This window comes from Schistocerca cancellata, chromosome 6, assembly GCF_023864275.1.
Source record: "Schistocerca cancellata isolate TAMUIC-IGC-003103 chromosome 6, iqSchCanc2.1, whole genome shotgun sequence".
Classification (NCBI taxonomy): Eukaryota; Metazoa; Arthropoda; class Insecta; order Orthoptera; family Acrididae; genus Schistocerca; species Schistocerca cancellata.
This window is the reverse complement of record NC_064631.1, coordinates 110,634,724-110,660,968: the sequence shown is the minus strand read 5'-3', so window position 1 is coordinate 110,660,968 and position 26,245 is coordinate 110,634,724. Positions and strand designations below refer to the sequence as shown.

Sequence of the window (26,245 nt, the reverse complement as noted above, 5' to 3'; positions counted from 1 at the left end):
GTGGGGGCTTGGTAACCAGCTACAATGGGGCGACCGGGATGATTGGGTTTGTGAATTTTAGGGAGAAGGTAGAAGGTAGGGGTGCGGCGTGTCGGTGGGGTCAGGAGGTTGATGGAGTCAGGTGAAAGGTTTTGTAGGGGGCCTAAGGTTCTGAGGATTCCTTGAAGCTCTGCCTGGACATCAGGAATGGGATTACCTTGGCAAACTTTGTATGTGGTGTTGTCTGAAAGCTGACGCAGTCCCTCAGCCACGTACTCCCGACGATCAAGTACCACGGTCGTGGAACCCTTGTCCGCCGGAAGAATGACGATGGACCGGTCAGCCTTCAGATCACGGATAGCCTGGGCTTCAGCAGTGGTGATGTTGGGAGTAGGATTAAGGTTTTTTAAGAAGGATTGAGAGGCAAGGCTGGAAGTCAGAAATTCCTGGAAGGTTTGGAGAGGGTGATTTTGAGGAAGAGGAGGTGGGTCCCGCTGTGACGGAGGACGGAACTGTTCCAGGCAGGGTTCAATTTGGATAGTGTCTCGGGGAGTTGGATCATTAGGGGTAGGATTAGGATCATTTTTCTTCGTGGCAAAGTGATACTTCCAGCAGAGAGTACGAGTGTAGGACAGTAAATCTTTGACGAGGGCTGTTTGGTTGAATCTGGGAGTGGGGCTGAAGGTGAGGCCTTTGGATAGGACAGAGGTTTCGGATTGGGAGAGAGGTTTGGAGGAAAGGTTAACTACTGAATTAGGGTGTTGTGGTGCCAGATTGTGTTGATCGGAATTTTGAGGTTTTGGAGGGAGTGGAGCTGGAAGTGGGAGATTGAGTAGATGGGAGAGACTGGGTTTGTGTGCAATGAGAGGTGGTTGAGGTTTGCTGGAAAGGTTGTGAAGGGTGAGTGAGTTGCCTTTCCGGAGGTGGGAAACCAGGAGATTGGATAGTTTTTTGAGGTGAAGGGTGGCATGCTGTTCTAATTGGCGGTTGGCCTGTAGGAGGATGCTCTGAATAGCCGGTGTGGATGTGGGAGAGGAAAGATTGAGGACTTTTATTAAGGATAGGAGTTGACGGGTGTGTTCATTGGCTGAGTTGATGTGTAGGTGAAGGATTAGGTGGGTGAGGGCAATGGATTGTTCAGTTTGGAACTGGTATAGGGGCTGATGGAAAGAAGGGTTGCAACCAGAGATGGGAACTTTAAGTGTGAGGCCTTTGGGGGTTATGCCAAATGTCAGACAAGCCTGAGAAAATAAAATATGTGAGCGTAATCTGGCTAGGGTGAAGGCATGCTTGCGGAGGGAATGTAAATAAAACTTAATGGGGTCGTTGTGGGGGTGTTGTGAGGGTGACATGGTATTAGAAGGTGGAAAGTTTAACATGAGGTTGAAATTAAAAAGAAAGATAGAAATATAGGGGAGAGATAAAGGTGAACTAGAAAGCAATTGGAGATCTGGTATGAAAAAAAGGCGAAAAAGTGTTGGTTAAGTTGATCTTGTATTGAACTTGGGTTGGTAGACAGCGATGTGCAAAAAGGTTAGGTGGTTGTGTTGCCGCTAAATCACGTTAAAGGACGGAGAAATTCGGGAAAATTTCGAGAAAATTTCGAAAAAACGTATTAAAGGAGTGGTGTTGTGGTGAAAGACTACGAAAATGGGGCTAACAATTGTAGAAAAAATGACGTTAAAACCTGTGGGGAGCGGCTAAAATGACGTTAAAGGACGGAGAAATTCGAGAAAATTTCGAAAAAACGTATTAAAGGAGTGGTGTTGTGGTGAAAGATTACGAAAATGGGGCTAACAATTGTAGAAAAAATGACGTTAAAACCTGTGGGGAGCGGCTAAAATGATCAGTGATGTGCGAAAAACGGAAGTGGAAATAAAGTTAAAGTTATTAGAAGTAGCCGAAATGGTTGTTAAATACGTGAAAGCAGCTGTTATTGAACTAGAAACGGTGGATTTTATAGCAGCGGTAGTGTTGAAAGCGGAAAATAAAATCTTTTGGTTATGGTTGGGAAGTGGGTTACGTATTGTTGAGCATATATATGGCGGGATAAAATTGTATAGTAGATTACGGTAAAAAGGGGGGTGAATACAAAGTGAGACTACTGGTAAAAACAGAAAGAGAAAATAAAGAGAAAAAAGAGAAATAAGACGACAGGAAAGATTTCGAAATGCAAAGGCGACAATAACAAACGTAATTGTTGGGTTCAAATTAATGATATGGTTATAATAGAAGGAAACATTCCACGAAGGAAAAATATATTTAAAAACAAAGATGATGTGACTTACCAAATGAAAGTGCTGGCAGGTCGACAGACACACAAACAAACACAAACATACACACAAAATCCAAGCTTTCGCAACCAACGGTTGCCTCGTCAGGAAAGAGGGAAGGAGAAGGAAAGACAAAAGGATATGGGTTTTAAGGGAGAGGGTAAGGAGTCATTCCAATCCCGGGAGCGGAAAGACTTACCTTAGGGGGAAAAAAGGACAGGTATACACTCGCACACACACACATATCCATCCACACATACACAGACTCAAGCAGACATTTGTAAAGGCAAAGAGTTTGGGCAGAGATGTCAGTCGGGACGGAAGTACAGAGGGAAAGATGATGCTGAAAGACAGGTGAGGTATGAGTGGCGGCAGATTGAAATTAGAAATTAGCGGAGATTGAGGCCTGGCGGATAGCGAGAAGAGAGGATATGCTGAAGGGCAAGTTCCCATCTCCGGAGTTCTGACAGGTTGGTGTTAGTGGGAAGTATCCAGATAACCCGGACGGTGTAACACTGTGCCAAGATGTGCTGGCCGTGCACCAAGGCATGTTTAGCCACAGGGTGATCCTCATTACCAACAAACACTGTCTGCCTGTGTCCATTCATGCGAATGGACAGTTTGTTGCTGGTCATTCCCACATAGAATGCATCACAGTGTAGGCAGGTCAGTTGGTAGATCACGTGGGTGCTTTCACACGTGGCTCTGCCTTTGATTGTGTACACCTTCCGGGTTACAGGACTGGAGTAGGTGGTGGTGGGAGGGTGCATGGGACAGGTTTTACACCGGGGGCGGTTACAAGGGTAGGAGCCAGAGGGTAGGGAAGGTGGTTTGGGGATTTCATAGGGATGAACCAAGAGGTTACGAAGGTTAGGTGGACGGCGGAAAGACACTCTTGGTGGAGTGGGGAGGATTTCATGAAGGATGGATCTCATTTCAGGGCAGGATTTGAGGAAGTTGTATCCCTGCTGGAGAGCCACATTCAGAATCTGATCCAGTCCCGGAAAGTATCCTGTCACAAGTGGGGCACTTTTGTGGTTCTTCTGTGGGAGGTTCTGGGTTTGAGAGGATGAGGAAGTGGCTCTGGTTATTTGCTTCTGTACCAGGTCGGGAGGGTAGTTGCGGGATGCGAAAGCTGTTGTCAGGTTGTTGGTGTAATGCCTCAGGGATTCCGGACTGGAGCAGATTCGTTTGCCACGAAGACCTAGGCTGTAGGGAAGGGACCGTTTGATGTGGAATGGGTGGCAGCTGTCGTAATGGAGGTACTGTTGCTTGTTGGTGGGTTTGATGTGGACGGACGTGTGAAGCTGCCCATTGGACAGGTGAAGGTCAACATCAAGGAAAGTGGCATGGGATTTGGAGTAGGACCAGGTGAATCTGATGGAACCAAAGGAGTTGAGGTTGGAGAGGAAATTCTGGAGTTCTTCTTCACTGTGAGTCCAGATCATGAAGATGTCATCAATAAATCTGTACCAAACTTTGGGTTGGCAGGCCTGGGTAACCAAGAAGGCTTCCTCTAAGCGACCCATGAATAGGTTGGCGTACGAGGGGGCCATCCTGGTACCCATGGCTGTTCCCTTTAATTGTTGGTATGTCTGGTTTTCAAAAGTGAAGAAGTTGTGGGTCAGGATGAAGCTGGCTAAGGTAATGAGGAAAGAGGTTTTAGGTAGGGTGGCAGGTGATCGGCGTGAAAGGAAGTGCTCCATCGCAGCGAGGCCCTGGACGTGCGGGATATTTGTGTATAAGGAAGTGGCATCAATGGTTACAAGGATGGTTTCTGGGGGTAACGGACTGGGTAAGGATTCCAGGCGTTCGAGAAAGTGGTTGGTGTCTTTGATGAAGGATGGGAGACTGCATGTAATGGGTTGAAGGTGTTGATCCACGTAGGCAGAGATACGTTCTGTGGGGGCTTGGTAACCAGCTACAATGGGGCGACCGGGATGATTGGGTTTGTGAATTTTAGGGAGAAGGTAGAAGGTAGGGGTGCGGGGTGTCGGTGGGGTCAGGAGGTTGATGGAGTCAGGTGAAAGGTTTTGTAGGGGGCCTAAGGTTCTGAGGATTCCTTGAAGCTCTGCCTGGACATCAGGAATGGGATTACCTTGGCAAACTTTGTATGTGGTGTTGTCTGAAAGCTGACGCAGTCCCTCAGCCACGTACTCCCGACGATCAAGTACCACGGTCGTGGAACCCTTGTCCGCCGGAAGAATGACGATGGACCGGTCAGCCTTCAGATCACGGATAGCCTGGGCTTCAGCAGTGGTGATGTTGGGAGTAGGATTAAGGTTTTTTAAGAAGGATTGAGAGGCAAGGCTGGAAGTCAGAAATTCCTGGAAGGTTTGGAGAGGGTGATTTTGAGGAAGAGGAGGTGGGTCCCGCTGTGACGGAGGACGGAACTGTTCCAGGCAGGGTTCAATTTGGATAGTGTCTCGGGGAGTTGGATCATTAGGGGTAGGATTAGGATCATTTTTCTTCGTGGCAAAGTGATACTTCCAGCAGAGAGTACGAGTGTAGGACAGTAAATCTTTGACGAGGGCTGTTTGGTTGAATCTGGGAGTGGGGCTGAAGGTGAGGCCTTTGGATAGGACAGAGGTTTCGGATTGGGAGAGAGGTTTGGAGGAAAGGTTAACTACTGAATTAGGGTGTTGTGGTGCCAGATTGTGTTGATCGGAATTTTGAGGTTTTGGAGGGAGTGGAGCTGGAAGTGGGAGATTGAGTAGATGGGAGAGACTGGGTTTGTGTGCAATGAGAGGTGGTTGAGGTTTGCTGGAAAGGTTGTGAAGGGTGAGTGAGTTGCCTTTCCGGAGGTGGGAAACCAAAAGATTGGATAGTTTTTTGAGGTGAAGGGTGGCATGCTGTTCTAATTGGCGGTTGGCCTGTAGGAGGATGCTCTGAATAGCCGGTGTGGATGTGGGAGAGGAAAGATTGAGGACTTTTATTAAGGATAGGAGTTGACGGGTGTGTTCATTGGCTGAGTTGATGTGTAGGTGAAGGATTAGGTGGGTGAGGGCAATGGATTGTTCAGTTTGGAACTGGTATAGGGACTGATGGAAAGAAGGGTTGCAACCAGAGATGGGGTTGGTAGACAGCGATGTGCAAAAAGGTTAGGTGGTTGTGTTGCCTCTCAAACCCAGAACCTCCCACAGAAGAACCACAAAAGTGCCCCACTTGTGACAGGATACTTTCCGGGACTGGATCAGATTCTGAATGTGGCTCTCCAGCAGGGATACAACTTCCTCAAATCCTGCCCTGAAATGAGATCCATCCTTCATGAAATCCTCCCCACTCCACCAAGAGTGTCTTTCCGCCGTCCACCTAACCTTCGTAACCTCTTGGTTCATCCCTATGAAATCCCCAAACCACCTTCCCTACCCTCTGGCTCCTACCCTTGTAACCGCCCCCGGTGTAAAACCTGTCCCATGCACCCTCCCACCACCACCTACTCCAGTCCTGTAACCCGGAAGGTGTACACAATCAAAGGCAGAGCCACGTGTGAAAGCACCCACGTGATCTACCAACTGACCTGCCTACACTGTGATGCATTCTATGTGGGAATGACCAGCAACAAACTGTCCATTCGCATGAATGGACACAGGCAGACAGTGTTTGTTGGTAATGAGGATCACCCTGTGGCTAAACATGCCTTGGTGCACGGCCAGCACATCTTGGCACAGTGTTACACCGTCCGGGTTATCTGGATACTTCCCACTAACACCAACCTGTCAGAACTCCGGAGATGGGAACTTGCCCTTCAGCATATCCTCTCTTCTCGCTATCCGCCAGGCCTCAATCTCCGCTAATTTCTAATTTCAATCTGCCGCCACTCATACCTCACCTGTCTTTCAACATCATCTTTCCCTCTGTACTTCCGTCCCGACTGACATCTCTGCCCAAACTCTTTGCCTTTACAAATGTCTGCTTGAGTCTGTGTATGTGTGGATGGATATGTGTGTGTGTGCGAGTGTATACCTGTCCTTTTTTCCCCCTAAGGTAAGTCTTTCCGCTCCCGGGATTGGAATGACTCCTTACCCTCTCCCTTAAAACCCATATCCTTTTGTCTTTCCTTCTCCTTCCCTCTTTCCTGACGAGGCAACCGTTGGTTGCGAAAGCTTGGATTTTGTGTGTATGTTTGTGTTTGTTTGTGTGTCTGTCGACCTGCCAGCACTTTCATTTGGTAAGTCACATCATCTTTGTTTTTAAATATATTTTTCCTTCGTGGAATGTTTCCTTCTATTATAACCATATCATTAATTTGAACCCAACAATTACGTTTGTTATTGTCGCCTTTGCATTTCGAAATCTTTCCTGTCGTCTTATTTCTCTTTTTTCTCTTTATTTTCTCTTTCTGTTTTTACCAGTAGTCTCACTTTGTATTCACCCCCCTTTTTACCGTAATCTACTATACAATTTTATCCCGCCATATATATGCTCAACAATACGTAACCCACTTCCCAACCATAACCAAAAGATTTTATTTTCCGCTTTCAACACTACCGCTGCTATAAAATCCACCGTTTCTAGTTCAATAACAGCTGCTTTCACGTATTTAACAACCATTTCGGCTACTTCTAATAACTTTAACTTTATTTCCACTTCCGTTTTTCGCACATCACTGATCATTTTAGCCGCTCCCCACAGGTTTTAACGTCATTTTTTCTACAATTGTTAGCCCCATTTTCGTAATCTTTCACCACAACACCACTCCTTTAATACGTTTTTTCGAAATTTTCTCGAATTTCTCCGTCCTTTAACGTCATTTTAGCCGCTCCCCACAGGTTTTAACGTCATTTTTTTCTACAATTGTTAGCCCCATTTTCGTAGTCTTTCACCACAACACCACTCCTTTAATATGTTTTTTCGAAATTTTCTCGAAATTTTCCCGAATTTCTCCGTCCTTTAACGTGATTTAGCGGCAACACAACCACCTAACCTTTTTGCACATCGCTGTCTACCAACCCAAGTTCAATACAAGATCAACTTAACCAACACTTTTTCGCCTTTTTTTCATACCAGATCTCCAATTGCTTTCTAGTTCACCTTTATCTCTCCCCTATATTTCTATCTTTCTTTTTCATTTCAACCTCATGTTAAACTTTCCACCTTCTAATACCATGTCACCCTCACAACACCTCCACAACGACCCCATTAAGTTTTATTTACATTCCCTCCGCAAGCATGCCTTCACCCTAGCCAGATTACGCTCACATATTTTATTTTCTCAGGCTTGTCTGACATTTGGCATAACCCCCAAAGGCCTCACACTTAAAGTTCCCATCTCTGGTTGCAACCCTTCTTTCCATCAGTCCCTATACCAGTTCCAAACTGAACAATCCATTGCCCTCACCCACCTAATCCTTCACCTACACATCAACTCAGCCAATGAACACACCCGTCAACTCCTATCCTTAATAAAAGTCCTCAATCTTTCCTCTCCCACATCCACACCGGCTATTCAGAGCATCCTCCTACAGGCCAACCGCCAATTAGAACAGCATGCCACCCTTCACCTCAAAAAACTATCCAATCTCCTGGTTTCCCACCTCCGGAAAGGCAACTCACTCACCCTTCACAACCTTTCCAGCAAACCTCAACCACCTCTCATTGCACACAAACCCAGTCTCTCCCATCTACTCAATCTCCCACTTCCAGCTCCACTCCCTCCAAAACCTCAAAATTCCGATCAACACAATCTGGCACCACAACACCCTAATTCAGTAGTTAACCTTTCCTCCAAACCTCTCTCCCAATCCGAAACCTCTGTCCTATCCAAAGGCCTCACCTTCAGCCCCACTCCCAGATTCAACCAAACAGCCCTCGTCAAAGATTTACTGTCCTACACTCGTACTCTCTGCTGGAAGTATCACTTTGCCACGAAGAAAAATGATCCTAATCCTACCCCTAATGATCCAACTCCCCGAGACACTATCCAAATTGAACCCTGCCTGGAACAGTTCCGTCCTCCGTCACAGCGGGACCCACCTCCTCTTCCTCAAAATCACCCTCTCCAAACCTTCCAGGAATTTCTGACTTCCAGCCTTGCCTCTCAATCCTTCTTAAAAAACCTTAATCCTACTCCCAACATCACCACTGCTGAAGCCCAGGCTATCCGTGATCTGAAGGCTGACCGGTCCATCGTCATTCTTCCGGCGGACAAGGGTTCCACGACCGTGGTACTTGATCGTCGGGAGTACGTGGCTGAGGGACTGCGTCAGCTTTCAGACAACACCACATACAAAGTTTGCCAAGGTAATCCCATTCCTGATGTCCAGGCAGAGCTTCAAGGAATCCTCAGAACCTTAGGCCCCCTACAAAACCTTTCACCTGACTCCATCAACCTCCTGACCCCACCGACACCCCGCACCCCTACCTTCTACCTTCTCCCTAAAATTCACAAACCCAATCATCCCGGTCGCCCCATTGTAGCTGGTTACCAAGCCCCCACAGAACGTATCTCTGCCTACGTGGATCAACACCTTCAACCCATTACATGCAGTCTCCCATCCTTCATCAAAGACACCAACCACTTTCTCGAACGCCTGGAATCCTTACCCAGTCCGTTACCCCCAGAAACCATCCTTGTAACCATTGATGCCACTTCCTTATACACAAATATCCCGCACGTCCAGGGCCTCGCTGCGATGGAGCACTTCCTTTCACGCCGATCACCTGCCACCCTACCTAAAACCTCTTTCCTCATTACCTTAGCCAGCTTCATCCTGACCCACAACTTCTTCACTTTTGAAAACCAGACATACCAACAATTAAAGGGAACAGCCATGGGTACCAGGATGGCCCCCTCGTACGCCAACCTATTCATGGGTCGCTTAGAGGAAGCCTTCTTGGTTACCCAGGCCTGCCAACCCAAAGTTTGGTACAGATTTATTGATGACATCTTCATGATCTGGACTCACAGTGAAGAAGAACTCCAGAATTTCCTCTCCAACCTCAACTCCTTTGGTTCCATCAGATTCACCTGGTCCTACTCCAAATCCCATGCCACTTTCCTTGATGTTGACCTTCACCTGTCCAATGGGCAGCTTCACACGTCCGTCCACATCAAACCCACCAACAAGCAACAGTACCTCCATTACGACAGCTGCCACCCATTCCACATCAAACGGTCCCTTCCCTACAGCCTAGGTCTTCGTGGCAAACGAATCTGCTCCAGTCCGGAATCCCTGAGGCATTACACCAACAACCTGACAACAGCTTTCGCATCCCGCAACTACCCTCCCGACCTGGTACAGAAGCAAATAACCAGAGCCACTTCCTCATCCTCTCAAACCCAGAACCTCCCACAGAAGAACCACAAAAGTGCCCCACTTGTGACAGGATACTTTCCGGGACTGGATCAGATTCTGAATGTGGCTCTCCAGCAGGGATACAACTTCCTCAAATCCTGCCCTGAAATGAGATCCATCCTTCATGAAATCCTCCCCACTCCACCAAGAGTGTCTTTCCGCCGTCCACCTAACCTTCGTAACCTCTTGGTTCATCCCTATGAAATCCCCAAACCACCTTCCCTACCCTCTGGCTCCTACCCTTGTAACCGCCCCCGGTGTAAAACCTGTCCCATGCACCCTCCCACCACCACCTACTCCAGTCCTGTAACCCGGAAGGTGTACACAATCAAAGGCAGAGCCACGTGTGAAAGCACCCACGTGATCTACCAACTGACCTGCCTACACTGTGATGCATTCTATGTGGGAATGACCAGCAACAAACTGTCCATTCGCATGAATGGACACAGGCAGACAGTGTTTGTTGGTAATGAGGATCACCCTGTGGCTAAACATGCCTTGGTGCACGGCCAGCACATCTTGGCACAGTGTTACACCGTCCGGGTTATCTGGATACTTCCCACTAACACCAACCTGTCAGAACTCCGGAGATGGGAACTTGCCCTTCAGCATATCCTCTCTTCTCGCTATCCGCCAGGCCTCAATCTCCGCTAATTTCTAATTTCAATCTGCCGCCACTCATACCTCACCTGTCTTTCAACATCATCTTTCCCTCTGTACTTCCGTCCCGACTGACATCTCTGCCCAAACTCTTTGCCTTTACAAATGTCTGCTTGAGTCTGTGTATGTGTGGATGGATATGTGTGTGTGTGCGAGTGTATACCTGTCCTTTTTTCCCCCTAAGGTAAGTCTTTCCGCTCCCGGGATTGGAATGACTCCTTACCCTCTCCCTTAAAACCCATATCCTTTTGTCTTTCCTTCTCCTTCCCTCTTTCCTGACGAGGCAACCGTTGGTTGCGAAAGCTTGGATTTTGTGTGTATGTTTGTGTTTGTTTGTGTGTCTGTCGACCTGCCAGCACTTTCATTTGGTAAGTCACATCATCTTTGTTTTTAAATATATTTTTCCTTCGTGGAATGTTTCCTTCTATTATAACCATATCATTAATTTGAACCCAACAATTACGTTTGTTATTGTCGCCTTTGCATTTCGAAATCTTTCCTGTCGTCTTATTTCTCTTTTTTCTCTTTATTTTCTCTTTCTGTTTTTACCAGTAGTCTCACTTTGTATTCACCCCCCTTTTTACCGTAATCTACTATACAATTTTATCCCGCCATATATATGCTCAACAATACGTAACCCACTTCCCAACCATAACCAAAAGATTTTATTTTCCGCTTTCAACACTACCGCTGCTATAAAATCCACCGTTTCTAGTTCAATAACAGCTGCTTTCACGTATTTAACAACCATTTCGGCTACTTCTAATAACCTTAACTTTATTTCCACTTCCGTTTTTCGCACATCACTGATCATTTTAGCCGCTCCCCACAGGTTTTAACGTCATTTTTTCTACAATTGTTAGCCCCATTTTCGTAATCTTTCACCACAACACCACTCCTTTAATACGTTTTTTCGAAATTTTCTCGAATTTCTCCGTCCTTTAACGTCATTTTAGCCGCTCCCCACAGGTTTTAACGTCATTTTTTTCTACAATTGTTAGCCCCATTTTCGTAGTCTTTCACCACAACACCACTCCTTTAATACGTTTTTTCGAAATTTTCTCGAAATTTTCCCGAATTTCTCCGTCCTTTAACGTGATTTAGCGGCAACACAACCACCTAACCTTTTTGCACATCGCTGTCTACCAACCCAAGTTCAATACAAGATCAACTTAACCAACACTTTTTCGCCTTTTTTTCATACCAGATCTCCAATTGCTTTCTAGTTCACCTTTATCTCTCCCCTATATTTCTATCTTTCTTTTTCATTTCAACCTCATGTTAAACTTTCCACCTTCTAATACCATGTCACCCTCACAACACCCCCACAACGACCCCATTAAGTTTTATTTACATTCCCTCCGCAAGCATGCCTTCACCCTAGCCAGATTACGCTCACATATTTTATTTTCTCAGGCTTGTCTGACATTTGGCATAACCCCCAAAGGCCTCACACTTAAAGTTCCCATCTCTGGTTGCAACCCTTCTTTCCATCAGTCCCTATACCAGTTCCAAACTGAACAATCCATTGCCCTCACCCACCTAATCCTTCACCTACACATCAACTCAGCCAATGAACACACCCGTCAACTCCTATCCTTAATAAAAGTCCTCAATCTTTCCTCTCCCACATCCACACCGGCTATTCAGAGCATCCTCCTACAGGCCAACCGCCAATTAGAACAGCATGCCACCCTTCACCTCAAAAAACTATCCAATCTCCTGGTTTCCCACCTCCGGAAAGGCAACTCACTCACCCTTCACAACCTTTCCAGCAAACCTCAACCACCTCTCATTGCACACAAACCCAGTCTCTCCCATCTACTCAATCTCCCACTTCCAGCTCCACTCCCTCCAAAACCTCAAAATTCCGATCAACACAATCTGGCACCACAACACCCTAATTCAGTAGTTAACCTTTCCTCCAAACCTCTCTCCCAATCCGAAACCTCTGTCCTATCCAAAGGCCTCACCTTCAGCCCCACTCCCAGATTCAACCAAACAGCCCTCGTCAAAGATTTACTGTCCTACACTCGTACTCTCTGCTGGAAGTATCACTTTGCCACGAAGAAAAATGATCCTAATCCTACCCCTAATGATCCAACTCCCCGAGACACTATCCAAATTGAACCCTGCCTGGAACAGTTCCGTCCTCCGTCACAGCGGGACCCACCTCCTCTTCCTCAAAATCACCCTCTCCAAACCTTCCAGGAATTTCTGACTTCCAGCCTTGCCTCTCAATCCTTCTTAAAAAACCTTAATCCTACTCCCAACATCACCACTGCTGAAGCCCAGGCTATCCGTGATCTGAAGGCTGACCGGTCCATCGTCATTCTTCCGGCGGACAAGGGTTCCACGACCGTGGTACTTGATCGTCGGGAGTACGTGGCTGAGGGACTGCGTCAGCTTTCAGACAACACCACATACAAAGTTTGCCAAGGTAATCCCATTCCTGATGTCCAGGCAGAGCTTCAAGGAATCCTCAGAACCTTAGGCCCCCTACAAAACCTTTCACCTGACTCCATCAACCTCCTGACCCCACCGACACCCCGCACCCCTACCTTCTACCTTCTCCCTAAAATTCACAAACCCAATCATCCCGGTCGCCCCATTGTAGCTGGTTACCAAGCCCCCACAGAACGTATCTCTGCCTACGTGGATCAACACCTTCAACCCATTACATGCAGTCTCCCATCCTTCATCAAAGACACCAACCACTTTCTCGAACGCCTGGAATCCTTACCCAGTCCGTTACCCCCAGAAACCATCCTTGTAACCATTGATGCCACTTCCTTATACACAAATATCCCGCACGTCCAGGGCCTCGCTGCGATGGAGCACTTCCTTTCACGCCGATCACCTGCCACCCTACCTAAAACCTCTTTCCTCATTACCTTAGCCAGCTTCATCCTGACCCACAACTTCTTCACTTTTGAAAACCAGACATACCAACAATTAAAGGGAACAGCCATGGGTACCAGGATGGCCCCCTCGTACGCCAACCTATTCATGGGTCGCTTAGAGGAAGCCTTCTTGGTTACCCAGGCCTGCCAACCCAAAGTTTGGTACAGATTTATTGATGACATCTTCATGATCTGGACTCACAGTGAAGAAGAACTCCAGAATTTCCTCTCCAACCTCAACTCCTTTGGTTCCATCAGATTCACCTGGTCCTACTCCAAATCCCATGCCACTTTCCTTGATGTTGACCTTCACCTGTCCAATGGGCAGCTTCACACGTCCGTCCACATCAAACCCACCAACAAGCAACAGTACCTCCATTACGACAGCTGCCACCCATTCCACATCAAACGGTCCCTTCCCTACAGCCTAGGTCTTCGTGGCAAACGAATCTGCTCCAGTCCGGAATCCCTGAGGCATTACACCAACAACCTGACAACAGCTTTCGCATCCCGCAACTACCCTCCCGACCTGGTACAGAAGCAAATAACCAGAGCCACTTCCTCATCCTCTCAAACCCAGAACCTCCCACAGAAGAACCACAAAAGTGCCCCACTTGTGACAGGATACTTTCCGGGACTGGATCAGATTCTGAATGTGGCTCTCCAGCAGGGATACAACTTCCTCAAATCCTGCCCTGAAATGAGATCCATCCTTCATGAAATCCTCCCCACTCCACCAAGAGTGTCTTTCCGCCGTCCACCTAACCTTCGTAACCTCTTGGTTCATCCCTATGAAATCCCCAAACCACCTTCCCTACCCTCTGGCTCCTACCCTTGTAACCGCCCCCGGTGTAAAACCTGTCCCATGCACCCTCCCACCACCACCTACTCCAGTCCTGTAACCCGGAAGGTGTACACAATCAAAGGCAGAGCCACGTGTGAAAGCACCCACGTGATCTACCAACTGACCTGCCTACACTGTGATGCATTCTATGTGGGAATGACCAGCAACAAACTGTCCATTCGCATGAATGGACACAGGCAGACAGTGTTTGTTGGTAATGAGGATCACCCTGTGGCTAAACATGCCTTGGTGCACGGCCAGCACATCTTGGCACAGTGTTACACCGTCCGGGTTATCTGGATACTTCCCACTAACACCAACCTGTCAGAACTCCGGAGATGGGAACTTGCCCTTCAGCATATCCTCTCTTCTCGCTATCCGCCAGGCCTCAATCTCCGCTAATTTCTAATTTCAATCTGCCGCCACTCATACCTCACCTGTCTTTCAACATCATCTTTCCCTCTGTACTTCCGTCCCGACTGACATCTCTGCCCAAACTCTTTGCCTTTACAAATGTCTGCTTGAGTCTGTGTATGTGTGGATGGATATGTGTGTGTGTGTGCGAGTGTATACCTGTCCTTTTTTCCCCCTAAGGTAAGTCTTTCCGCTCCCGGGATTGGAATGACTCCTTACCCTCTCCCTTAAAACCCATATCCTTTTGTCTTTCCTTCTCCTTCCCTCTTTCCTGACGAGGCAACCGTTGGTTGCGAAAGCTTGGATTTTGTGTGTATGTTTGTGTGTCTGTCGACCTGCCAGCACTTTCATTTGGTAAGTCACATCATCTTTGTTTTTAAATATATTTTTCCTTCGTGGAATGTTTCCTTCTATTATAACCATATCATTAATTTGAACCCAACAATTACGTTTGTTATTGTCGCCTTTGCATTTCGAAATCTTTCCTGTCGTCTTATTTCTCTTTTTTCTCTTTATTTTCTCTTTCTGTTTTTACCAGTAGTCTCACTTTGTATTCACCCCCGTTTTTACCGTAATCTACTATACAATTTTATCCCGCCATATATATGCTCAACAATACGTAACCCACTTCCCAACCATAACCAAAAGATTTTATTTTCCGCTTTCAACACTACCGCTGCTATAAAATCCACCGTTTCTAGTTCAATAACAGCTGCTTTCACGTATTTAACAACCATTTCGGCTACTTCTAATAACTTTAACTTTATTTCCACTTCCGTTTTTCGCACATCACTGATCATTTTAGCCGCTCCCCACAGGTTTTAACGTCATTTTTTCTACAATTGTTAGCCCCATTTTCGTAATCTTTCACCACAACACCACTCCTTTAATACGTTTTTTCGAAATTTTCTCGAATTTCTCCGTCCTTTAACGTCATTTTAGCCGCTCCCCACAGGTTTTAACGTCATTTTTTTCTACAATTGTTAGCCCCATTTTCGTAGTCTTTCACCACAACACCACTCCTTTAATACGTTTTTTCGAAATTTTCTCGAAATTTTCCCGAATTTCTCCGTCCTTTAACGTGATTTAGCGGCAACACAACCACCTAACCTTTTTGCACATCGCTGTCTACCAACCCAAGTTCAATACAAGATCAACTTAACCAACACTTTTTCGCCTTTTTTTCATACCAGATCTCCAATTGCTTTCTAGTTCACCTTTATCTCTCCCCTATATTTCTATCTTTCTTTTTCATTTCAACCTCATGTTAAACTTTCCACCTTCTAATACCATGTCACCCTCACAACACTCCCACAACGACCCCATTAAGTTTTATTTACATTCCCTCCGCAAGCATGCCTTCACCCTAGCCAGATTACGCTCACATATTTTATTTTCTCAGGCTTGTCTGACATTTGGCATAACCCCCAAAGGCCTCACACTTAAAGTTCCCATCTCTGGTTGCAACCCTTCTTTCCATCAGTCCCTATACCAGTTCCAAACTGAACAATCCATTGCCCTCACCCACCTAATCCTTCACCTACACATCAACTCAGCCAATGAACACACCCGTCAACTCCTATCCTTAATAAAAGTCCTCAATCTTTCCTCTCCCACATCCACACCGGCTATTCAGAGCATCCTCCTACAGGCCAACCGCCAATTAGAACAGCATGCCACCCTTCACCTCAAAAAACTATCCAATCTCCTGGTTTCCCACCTCCGGAAAGGCAACTCACTCACCCTTCACAACCTTTCCAGCAAACCTCAACCACCTCTCATTGCACACAAACCCAGTCTCTCCCATCTACTCAATCTCCCACTTCCAGCTCCACTCCCTCCAAAACCTCAAAATTCCGATCAACACAATCTGGCACCACAACACCCTAATTCAGTAGTTAACCTTTCCTCCAAACCTCTCTCCCAATCCGAAACCTCTGTCCTATCCAAAGGCCTCACCTTCAGCCCCACTCCCAGATTCAACCAAACAGCCCTCGTCAAAGATTTACTGTCCTACACTCGTACTCTCTGCTGGAAGTATCACTTTGCCACGAAGAAAAATGATCCTAATCCTACCCCTAATGATCCAACTCCCCGAGACACTATCCAAATTGAACCCTGCCTGGAACAGTTCCGTCCTCCGTCACAGCGGGACCCACCTCCTCTTCCTCAAAATCACCCTCTCCAAACCTTCCAGGAATTTCTGACTTCCAGCCTTGCCTCTCAATCCTTCTTAAAAAACCTTAATCCTACTCCCAACATCACCACTGCTGAAGCCCAGGCTATCCGTGATCTGAAGGCTGACCGGTCCATCGTCATTCTTCCGGCGGACAAGGGTTCCACGACCGTGGTACTTGATCGTCGGGAGTACGTGGCTGAGGGACTGCGTCAGCTTTCAGACAACACCACATACAAAGTTTGCCAAGGTAATCCCATTCCTGATGTCCAGGCAGAGCTTCAAGGAATCCTCAGAACCTTAGGCCCCCTACAAAACCTTTCACCTGACTCCATCAACCTCCTGACCCCACCGACACCCCGCACCCCTACCTTCTACCTTCTCCCTAAAATTCACAAACCCAATCATCCCGGTCGCCCCATTGTAGCTGGTTACCAAGCCCCCACAGAATGTATCTCTGCCTACGTGGATCAACACCTTCAACCCATTACATGCAGTCTCCCATCCTTCATCAAAGACACCAACCACTTTCTCGAACGCCTGGAATCCTTACCCAGTCCGTTACCCCCAGAAACCATCCTTGTAACCATTGATGCCACTTCCTTATACACAAATATCCCGCACGTCCAGGGCCTCGCTGCGATGGAGCACTTCCTTTCACGCCGATCACCTGCCACCCTACCTAAAACCTCTTTCCTCATTACCTTAGCCAGCTTCATCCTGACCCACAACTTCTTCACTTTTGAAAACCAGACATACCAACAATTAAAGGGAACAGCCATGGGTACCAGGATGGCCCCCTCATACGCCAACCTATTCATGGGTCGCTTAGAGGAAGCCTTCTTGGTTACCCAGGCCTGCCAACCCAAAGTTTGGTACAGATTTATTGATGACATCTTCATGATCTGGACTCACAGTGAAGAAGAACTCCAGAATTTCCTCTCCAACCTCAACTCCTTTGGTTCCATCAGATTCACCTGGTCCTACTCCAAATCCCATGCCACTTTCCTTGATGTTGACCTTCACCTGTCCAATGGGCAGCTTCACACGTCCGTCCACATCAAACCCACCAACAAGCAACAGTACCTCCATTACGACAGCTGCCACCCATTCCACATCAAACGGTCCCTTCCCTACAGCCTAGGTCTTCGTGGCAAACGAATCTGCTCCAGTCCGGAATCCCTGAGGCATTACACCAACAACCTGACAACAGCTTTCGCATCCCGCAACTACCCTCCCGACCTGGTACAGAAGCAAATAACCAGAGCCACTTCCTCATCCTCTCAAACCCAGAACCTCCCACAGAAGAACCACAAAAGTGCCCCACTTGTGACAGGATACTTTCCGGGACTGGATCAGATTCTGAATGTGGCTCTCCAGCAGGGATACAACTTCCTCAAATCCTGCCCTGAAATGAGATCCATCCTTCATGAAATCCTCCCCACTCCACCAAGAGTGTCTTTCCGCCGTCCACCTAACCTTCGTAACCTCTTGGTTCATCCCTATGAAATCCCCAAACCACCTTCCCTACCCTCTGGCTCCTACCCTTGTAACCGCCCCCGGTGTAAAACCTGTCCCATGCACCCTCCCACCACCACCTACTCCAGTCCTGTAACCCGGAAGGTGTACACAATCAAAGGCAGAGCCACGTGTGAAAGCACCCACGTGATCTACCAACTGACCTGCCTACACTGTGATGCATTCTATGTGGGAATGACCAGCAACAAACTGTCCATTCGCATGAATGGACACAGGCAGACAGTGTTTGTTGGTAATGAGGATCACCCTGTGGCTAAACATGCCTTGGTGCACGGCCAGCACATCTTGGCACAGTGTTACACCGTCCGGGTTATCTGGATACTTCCCACTAACACCAACCTGTCAGAACTCCGGAGATGGGAACTTGCCCTTCAGCATATCCTCTCTTCTCGCTATCCGCCAGGCCTCAATCTCCGCTAATTTCTAATTTCAATCTGCCGCCACTCATACCTCACCTGTCTTTCAACATCATCTTTCCCTCTGTACTTCCGTCCCGACTGACATCTCTGCCCAAACTCTTTGCCTTTACAAATGTCTGCTTGAGTCTGTGTATGTGTGGATGGATATGTGTGTGTGTGCGAGTGTATACCTGTCCTTTTTTCCCCCTAAGGTAAGTCTTTCCGCTCCCGGGATTGGAATGACTCCTTACCCTCTCCCTTAAAACCCATATCCTTTTGTCTTTCCTTCTCCTTCCCTCTTTCCTGACGAGGCAACCGTTGGTTGCGAAAGCTTGGATTTTGTGTGTATGTTTGTGTTTGTTTGTGTGTCTGTCGACCTGCCAGCACTTTCATTTGGTAAGTCACATCATCTTTGTTTTTAAATATATTTTTCCTTCGTGGAATGTTTCCTTCTATTATAACCATATCATAGAGTAGTATAGATATAGACATGGGAATGCCAAGCAGCCAAAATACTTTCATGCTATTAAAATCAATCATTTATTTATTTACACGTCAAGTTGCATAGGACCAAATTGCGGAGCAAATCGAAGATCATGGAACATGTCACCACATGAAATTACAACATAAAAATAATGAAAGATAAAAATAAAATGTTTATGAACCCAAAAAAAGTCAGTCCATAAATTTAAGTATACGCAATCAACAGTGCAACAAGAATCAGGTTAATTTTTCAAGGAAATCCTCGACAGAATAGAAGGAGTGACCCATGAGGTTCTGCTTTGAAAGTGCGTGGATTACTGCTAAGATTTTTGAATTCTAGTAGTAGGTTATTGAAAATGGATGCAGCGGTACATTGTACACCTTTCTGCACAAGAGTTAAGGAAGTCCGATCAAAATGCAGGTTTGATTTCTCCAAGTATTATCCGAGTGAAAGCTGCTTATTCTTGGGAATAAGCTAATACTGTTAACAAGAAATGATAGTAAGGAATATAAACATTGAGAGGCCAATGTCAAAATACCCAGACTCGTGAAAAGGAGTCGACAAGAGATTCGTGAACTTACACCACTTATTGCCCAAACTGCCGTTTCTGAGCCAAAAATATCCTTTTAGAATGGGAAGAGTTATCCCAAAATATAATACTCTATAACATAAGCGAATGAAAATAAGCAAAGTAGACTAATCTCCATATCGACCAATCACTCACTTCAGATACTGGTCAAATAGTAAAAATGGCAGCATTAAGTCTTTGAACAAGATCCTGAATGTGGGTTTTCCACGACAGTTTACTATCTATCTGAACACCCAGAAATTTGAACTGTTCAGTTTCACTAATCATTTGCCCACTCTGTGAAAGTAAAATGTCTGGTTTTGTTGAATTGTGTGTTAGAAATTGTAAAAACTGAGGCTTACTGTGATTTAGCATTAGTTTATTTCCTACAAGCCATGAACTTACGTCATGAACTCCATTATTTGAAATCATGCCAATGTTGCACACAACATCCTTTACTACCAAGCTAGTGTCATCAGCAAACAGAAATATTTTAGTTACCCATAATACAAGAGGGCATATCATTTATATAAATAAGGAACAGGAGTGGCCCCAACACTGATCCCCCACTTGACCATATCCCACTCAGACCCCGCATCACAGCCATTCTCAACACAGTGAATAATGATTAGATTAGATGAGATTTACTTTCATTCCTAATGTTCCATAGTGATGAGGTCCTCCAGGATGTAGAACATGTCAGAAAAACAATAACACATGACAAATATTTACAACTGAAACAAATAAACGAATGTACCTTCCATAGGTCCCAAGTGAAATTATCGTCATTTTTTTTAATGAACGCTAAATCAAAGAATCATTTTACAAACAATAATGCACTGAATTTAAAATAAAAAAGTTTTTTTTATTTATAAGGTAATAAACATGTAATAGAGCTACTACAATACTTATTTACATGGAACACATTACTGCACTGAAATTGTGCAGAAGTTATATTGCACTTATATACACACATACACAAATCAGTTGGTTCTACTAAGAAATTCCAAAATGTGTGTTCCTAAATAATGCACACCTTTTTCAACACGAGTAAGTCACTTTAAATCCTTGTGAAGATTATTCTTATTTCTAGTATTGATTCCATGAACTGAGCTGTTGGATTGAAAAAGTGATATATTTTTAATGACAAATTTCATTGAGGAATAAATATATTGGGAAGCAGTAGGTAGTATCCTTAGCTCCCTAAACAGGCTTCTGCAGGATGTTCTTGAGTTCACGCCACATATAACTCGTACTGCGCATTTTTGTGCCCGGAAAACTTAGCCTGGCTTGATGAATTACCAAAAAAAATTATCCCATATGACATTACGGAATGAAAGTAAGCATAGTATGCCAGCTTTTTCATTTTTATATCTCCTATGTCTGACTATCCCCGATGTTATTCAAACTGTATATTGAGCAAGCAGTAAAGGAAACAAAAGAAAAATTCGGAGTAGGTATTAAAATCCAGGGAGAAGAAATAAAAAATTTGTGGTTTGCCGATGACATTGTAATTCTATCAGAGACAGCAAAGGACTTGGAAGAGCAGTTCAACAGAATGGATGGTGTCTTGAAAGGAGGATATAAGATGAACATCAACAAAAGCAAAACGAGGATAATGGAATGTAGTCGAATTACGTCGGGTGATGCTGAGGGAATTAGATTAGGAAATGAGACACTTAAAGTAGTAAAGGAGTTTTGCTATTTGGGGAGCAAAATAACTGATGATGGTCAAAGTAGAGAGGATATAAAATGTAGACCGGCAATGGCAAGGAAAGCATTTCTGAAGAAGAGAAATTTGTTAACATTGAGTATAGATTTAAGTGTCAGGAAGTCATTTCTGAAAGTATTTGTATGGAGTGTAGCCATGTATGGAAGTGAAACATGGACAATAAATAGTTTGGACAAGAAGAGAATAGAAGCTTTCGAAATGTGGTGCTACAGAAGAATGCTGAAGATTAGATGGGTAGATCACATAACTAATGAGGAAGTATTGAATAGGATTGGGGAGAAGAGAAGTTTGTGGCACAACTTGACCAGAAGAAGGGATCGGTTGGTAGGACATGTTCTGAGGCATCAAGAGATCACAAATTTAGCATTGGAGGGCAGCTCGGAGGGAAAAAATCGTAGAGGGAGACCAAGAGATGAATACACTAAGCAGATTCAAAAGGATGTGGGTTGCAGTAAGTACTGGGAGATGAAGAAGCTTGCACAGGATAGGGTAGCATGGAGAGCTGCATCAAACCAGTCTCAGGACTGAAGACCACCACCACAACAACAACAACAACAACATGTCTGACACAATTCGCTTTGCAAATAGAGATTTATTAAGACGCTTCAGCAGTTCTGTGGTGTGCTCCTCCCAGTTGAATTTATTATCAAGTTGTAATCACAAGAATCTAACACTGTCCACTTCTTCTATCTGCTTGACATCGTATGTTAGGCATATACTTGTAGGACACACCTTGCAAGTTCTGAACTGTATGTAGTGTGTTTTTTCAAAGTTTAGTGACAAAGAATTGGCTAGGAACCAGTGGTTAATGTCCACAAATATTTTATTAGCCGGTTTTTCTAAGACTACACTTGTTTTGCTATTTTTTGCAATGTTTGTATCATCGGCAAACAAAACGTACTTGGCATCTGGTAATGTTACTGATGAAAGGTCATTGATATACACAACAAAAAGTAAGGGCGCTAAAATGGAATCTTGTGGGACCTCACATGTAATTAGATCCCAGTTGGATGATGCCTGGAGGACTGATGACCACAGATGTTAAGTCCCATAGTGTTCAGAGCCATTTGATGATGCCTGATAGCTTAATGCTTGTCTCTTACCTAATAACACCCTTTGTTTCCTGCCAGAGATAAGATTTGGACCATTTTGCAGTATTTCCTGTTACACCACAATATTCTAATTTACTTAAAAGGATATTGTGATTTACACAGTCAAATGCCTTTGACAGATCACAAAATATACCAGCCTTCTCAATATCAGAACCCTTTAGAAATCCGAACTGTGACTTTGACAGTATGTTACTTGAGATAAGATGTAAAGCCAATTGTACATTACTTTTTCTAAAATTTTTGAGAATGCTGACAAAAGTGAAATTGGATGGAAATTTGATGCTATTTCTTTATCTCCCTTCTTAAACAGTGGCTTAACTTCGGTATATTTCAACCATTCAGGAAATATTCCACTGATAAATGACTGGTTACACAGATAGCTTAATACGTTACTTAATTCAGAATTACATTTTTAATTAACTTTGTTGATATTTCATCATACCCACTAGATGTTTTTGATTTGATTTTATAATGGGCATTATTTCTTCTGGGGTAGTGAGGGTCAAATTCATATTATGGAAGTTACTTGAAGTGTCTGGTCTGGGGTATTCCATAGCAGCATCTACAGAACCTGACAACCCCATCTTTTCAGAAACAGTTACAAAATGTTTGTTAAAATGTTCTGCAACACTATGCACATCTGTCACCAATGTATCACTTACTCTTAATGCTATTTGTCCCTCTTCATGTCTGGTTCTACCAGTCTCCTCCTTCACTATTTCCCATATCATCTTTATTTTGTTATCTGATATTTTCCTTTTAATATAGTTGCTTTGATGTTCTGTATTACAGTCTTTACTATTTAGCAGTATTTCTTGTAATGTGCTATAGCATCAACATCAGAACTGTTTCGGATTGACAGATACAGTTTTCTTTTTGTTTTACAAGATATCCCTATTCCTTGAGTAATCCATGGCTTCTTTGTAGACTTTGCTCTAACCTTGGTTAGTTTTGGGGGAAAACAGTGTTCAAATAAGGTAAGCACTTTCTTAGCAAAAGTGTCATATTTTTCATTCATGCCATGAGCACTGTAAACATCAGTCCAGTGAATGTCTCTGAGGAGTGTCCTAAAATAATCAATTTTTGGTTTATTGATTAGCCTTTTGAGATCAGATTTAACAGATTTTATATCCTGTTTAGTATTAACATTTAACAGAAGGAACTGCATATCATGGTCTGAGAGGCCATTGACTATTGGTTTTGTAATATAATTTTGTTAATTGGACTTTTCTATAAAGATATTATCAATGGCTGTTTGTGAGCAATTGGCTACCCTAGTGCGGAACTTTACGGAGGGAATTAAGTTGAATGGTAGTGTTACTAACTCAAATAAGTTCTTATTGGGAGAGTCTTTAAGGAAATCTACACTGAAATCACCAGCTATTTCTTTGTTTTTGCTTGTTAAATGGGCCAGTACAGCTTCAAGATGGTTTATGAACAGATTAAAGTTACCTGCAGGTGCTCGATATACACTTAATATTATGATGGATTTTTTATGAAATTCTGCTCCTGTTGCACATGCTTCCATGTGCTGTTCTAAGCAAAATTTATGAATGTCTATGTTCTTAAATTTATGACAGATCCTGATGAATGTGGCAACTCCACCCTCCTCCATTTCTGCTCTACAAAAGTGAGATGCTAACCTAAACCCTGTAACACTTAAAAGTTCTATACCAGTGGTCACATGATGTTCAGAGAGGCAGATTATGTCAGCTGGGTTTGAGGACTCTAATTCATCTATGCAGATAATTAATTCAAAATATCTGCTGACTGTTGAAAATTCTTAACCAATAGCTGTTTATGCTGATGTAATAAGATAGAATTATGTTTTTTGGTTTCTTTCTCAAACTGAAGGTTTGTCTCAGTCCTAACCTCTCTTAAAATTTGGTTTCTTTCTGTCCTCCCTACCCTTAAAAACGGTCTTTTCTTAACCCTATAACCACTGGTATTTTATCGCTCATTGCAGTGCCTCCCCCCCTTTAACTTTCCTCCTAATTTCCCAGACAGTTTACCCTTCCCTTTCCTGATGAGGTGAAGGCCATGTCTAGTATAATCCCACCTACTGAGAGAATCAACAGGAACCACACTAATATGTGACCCTGCATCTGACATAAGCAGCCATTCCAACTCCAAATTAACTCTCTTGACAGAAGAGTTCAAACGAGGTCAGTCATGGTGCCCAAGCACAGATACAAACTCAACACTAGTATGCTTTGATGCTGATTCAATCTTTGCCAGGTCACATTCTATACTGTATCCAGGATCTCTGTCAATACTATTAGGTCTGCCTGCCCCATCCACTATAACCACAGTGTCTTCCTTTGTGAAATCTTTGCAAAATGATCCTAAATCCTCTGTCACCTGCTCCAGACCAACACTAGGTTTAAAAAAAATTGGTGACCTGGTATTCTGATTCTAGTTCATCCTGCAAAAGTTGGCCAACAACTCTTCCATGGGAGTTACCTAACAACAACACTTTCTTTCTCTTTACTGATTTCCCTACATTCTTATTTTTCAATTTGCTGTTGAAAGTTTGTTGTGCCCTGTCTACACCTGCAACTGCTTAAGGCTCACCAGCTTCTGACTGAAGCAACAGGTCAAATCCATTTTTCACATTCACCACAAAGCTGTCAGACAATGCTCTAGGCCTGTTCCTCCTGTTGCCTGTTGCCACTTCCCACCTCTCTTTACCCTTCTCCTTCCTTAACCTGTCAAGATCTCCCCTGGCCTTGTCTCTAGTATCTTCCTATCTCTACTACATATTCTACAAAACCGCTGATGAGTCTCATTTACATCCCCTATTCCCATGCCACTACAGTCACCCACATGGAAAAAACTACAGCACCCATCACACCAAAGCCCCAAGCTAACAATTCTACAGCAAGTCAAGCACTTTACACTCATGATAAAATTAATACTTTATTAAGAATAAGTCAGTTAAATTACAGATAAACTTGAAAATATAGTTCCACAAATTTGGCTGTGCATAAACAAAAACAACAGTGCAAAGTTTCTGAAACAACAACTTAATCTTTACACTACTTTCCAGAAATGTGAGTTAAATAAGGAAGAGGTATGCTACTGTCAAATTGCTGGAGAGAGCAAAGGACAACTAAACAAAATTCTATTGATTTGCTGCAGCAAAACGTAAACAGAAAATACGACTGTATGATCTTTTCGCATTTTCTGCTATATTACATAAAGAAAAATGAAACCTTTAATGGTACGCTTAAAAGGCACACTAATACACCTATTTACCATGTAATCAGTACTAAACTATATGTTTTAATAACCTAAAATGACTTATCTTTATGAGAACACCAAAATTCGCACTAGTTGCCTGGCTACAGGGCTCCTCATGACCTTTTGCTGTCTGTTGCTATCGTAAGAAGTGAACCAATTGTGAGCTACTCCCCACATTCCATAATGGTCCAACTTCTGCAGCAATATTTTGTGATCAACGCAATCAAATGCCTTAGTTAAATCAAAAAATATGTCTAGTGTTCGAAACCTTCTGTTTAACCCATCCAGTACTTCACAGAGAAAAGAGAATACAGCATTTTCAGTTGTCAAATGACTTCTGAAGCCAAACTGTACATCTGATAGCAAATCATGTGAGATAAAATGATCATTTATCCTTACATACACAGCCTTTTCAATAACTTTAGCAAACACTGATGGCATCAAAAATGTCTACATTATCCCTTTCTCCCTTTTTATAAAGCGACTTTTATTACTGAATACTTCAACCGTTCAAGAAACGGACCATTCCTTAAGGAAAAATTACAAATATGACTAAATACAGAGCTAACGTGTGCAGCACAGTACTTTAATATTCTGCTAGGCACTCCATCATATCCGTGAG

The 26,245-nt window shown here is 44.2% G+C and overlaps 1 protein-coding gene across 1 annotated transcript in view; it reads right to left on the bottom strand.

Annotated features, from left to right (window-relative positions):
- Positions 1-26,245, bottom strand: part of LOC126191048 (DNA methyltransferase 1-associated protein 1) — a 127,192-nt gene that overhangs the window by 99,895 nt on the left and 1,052 nt on the right. The gene's annotated exons all lie outside the window — the stretch shown is intronic.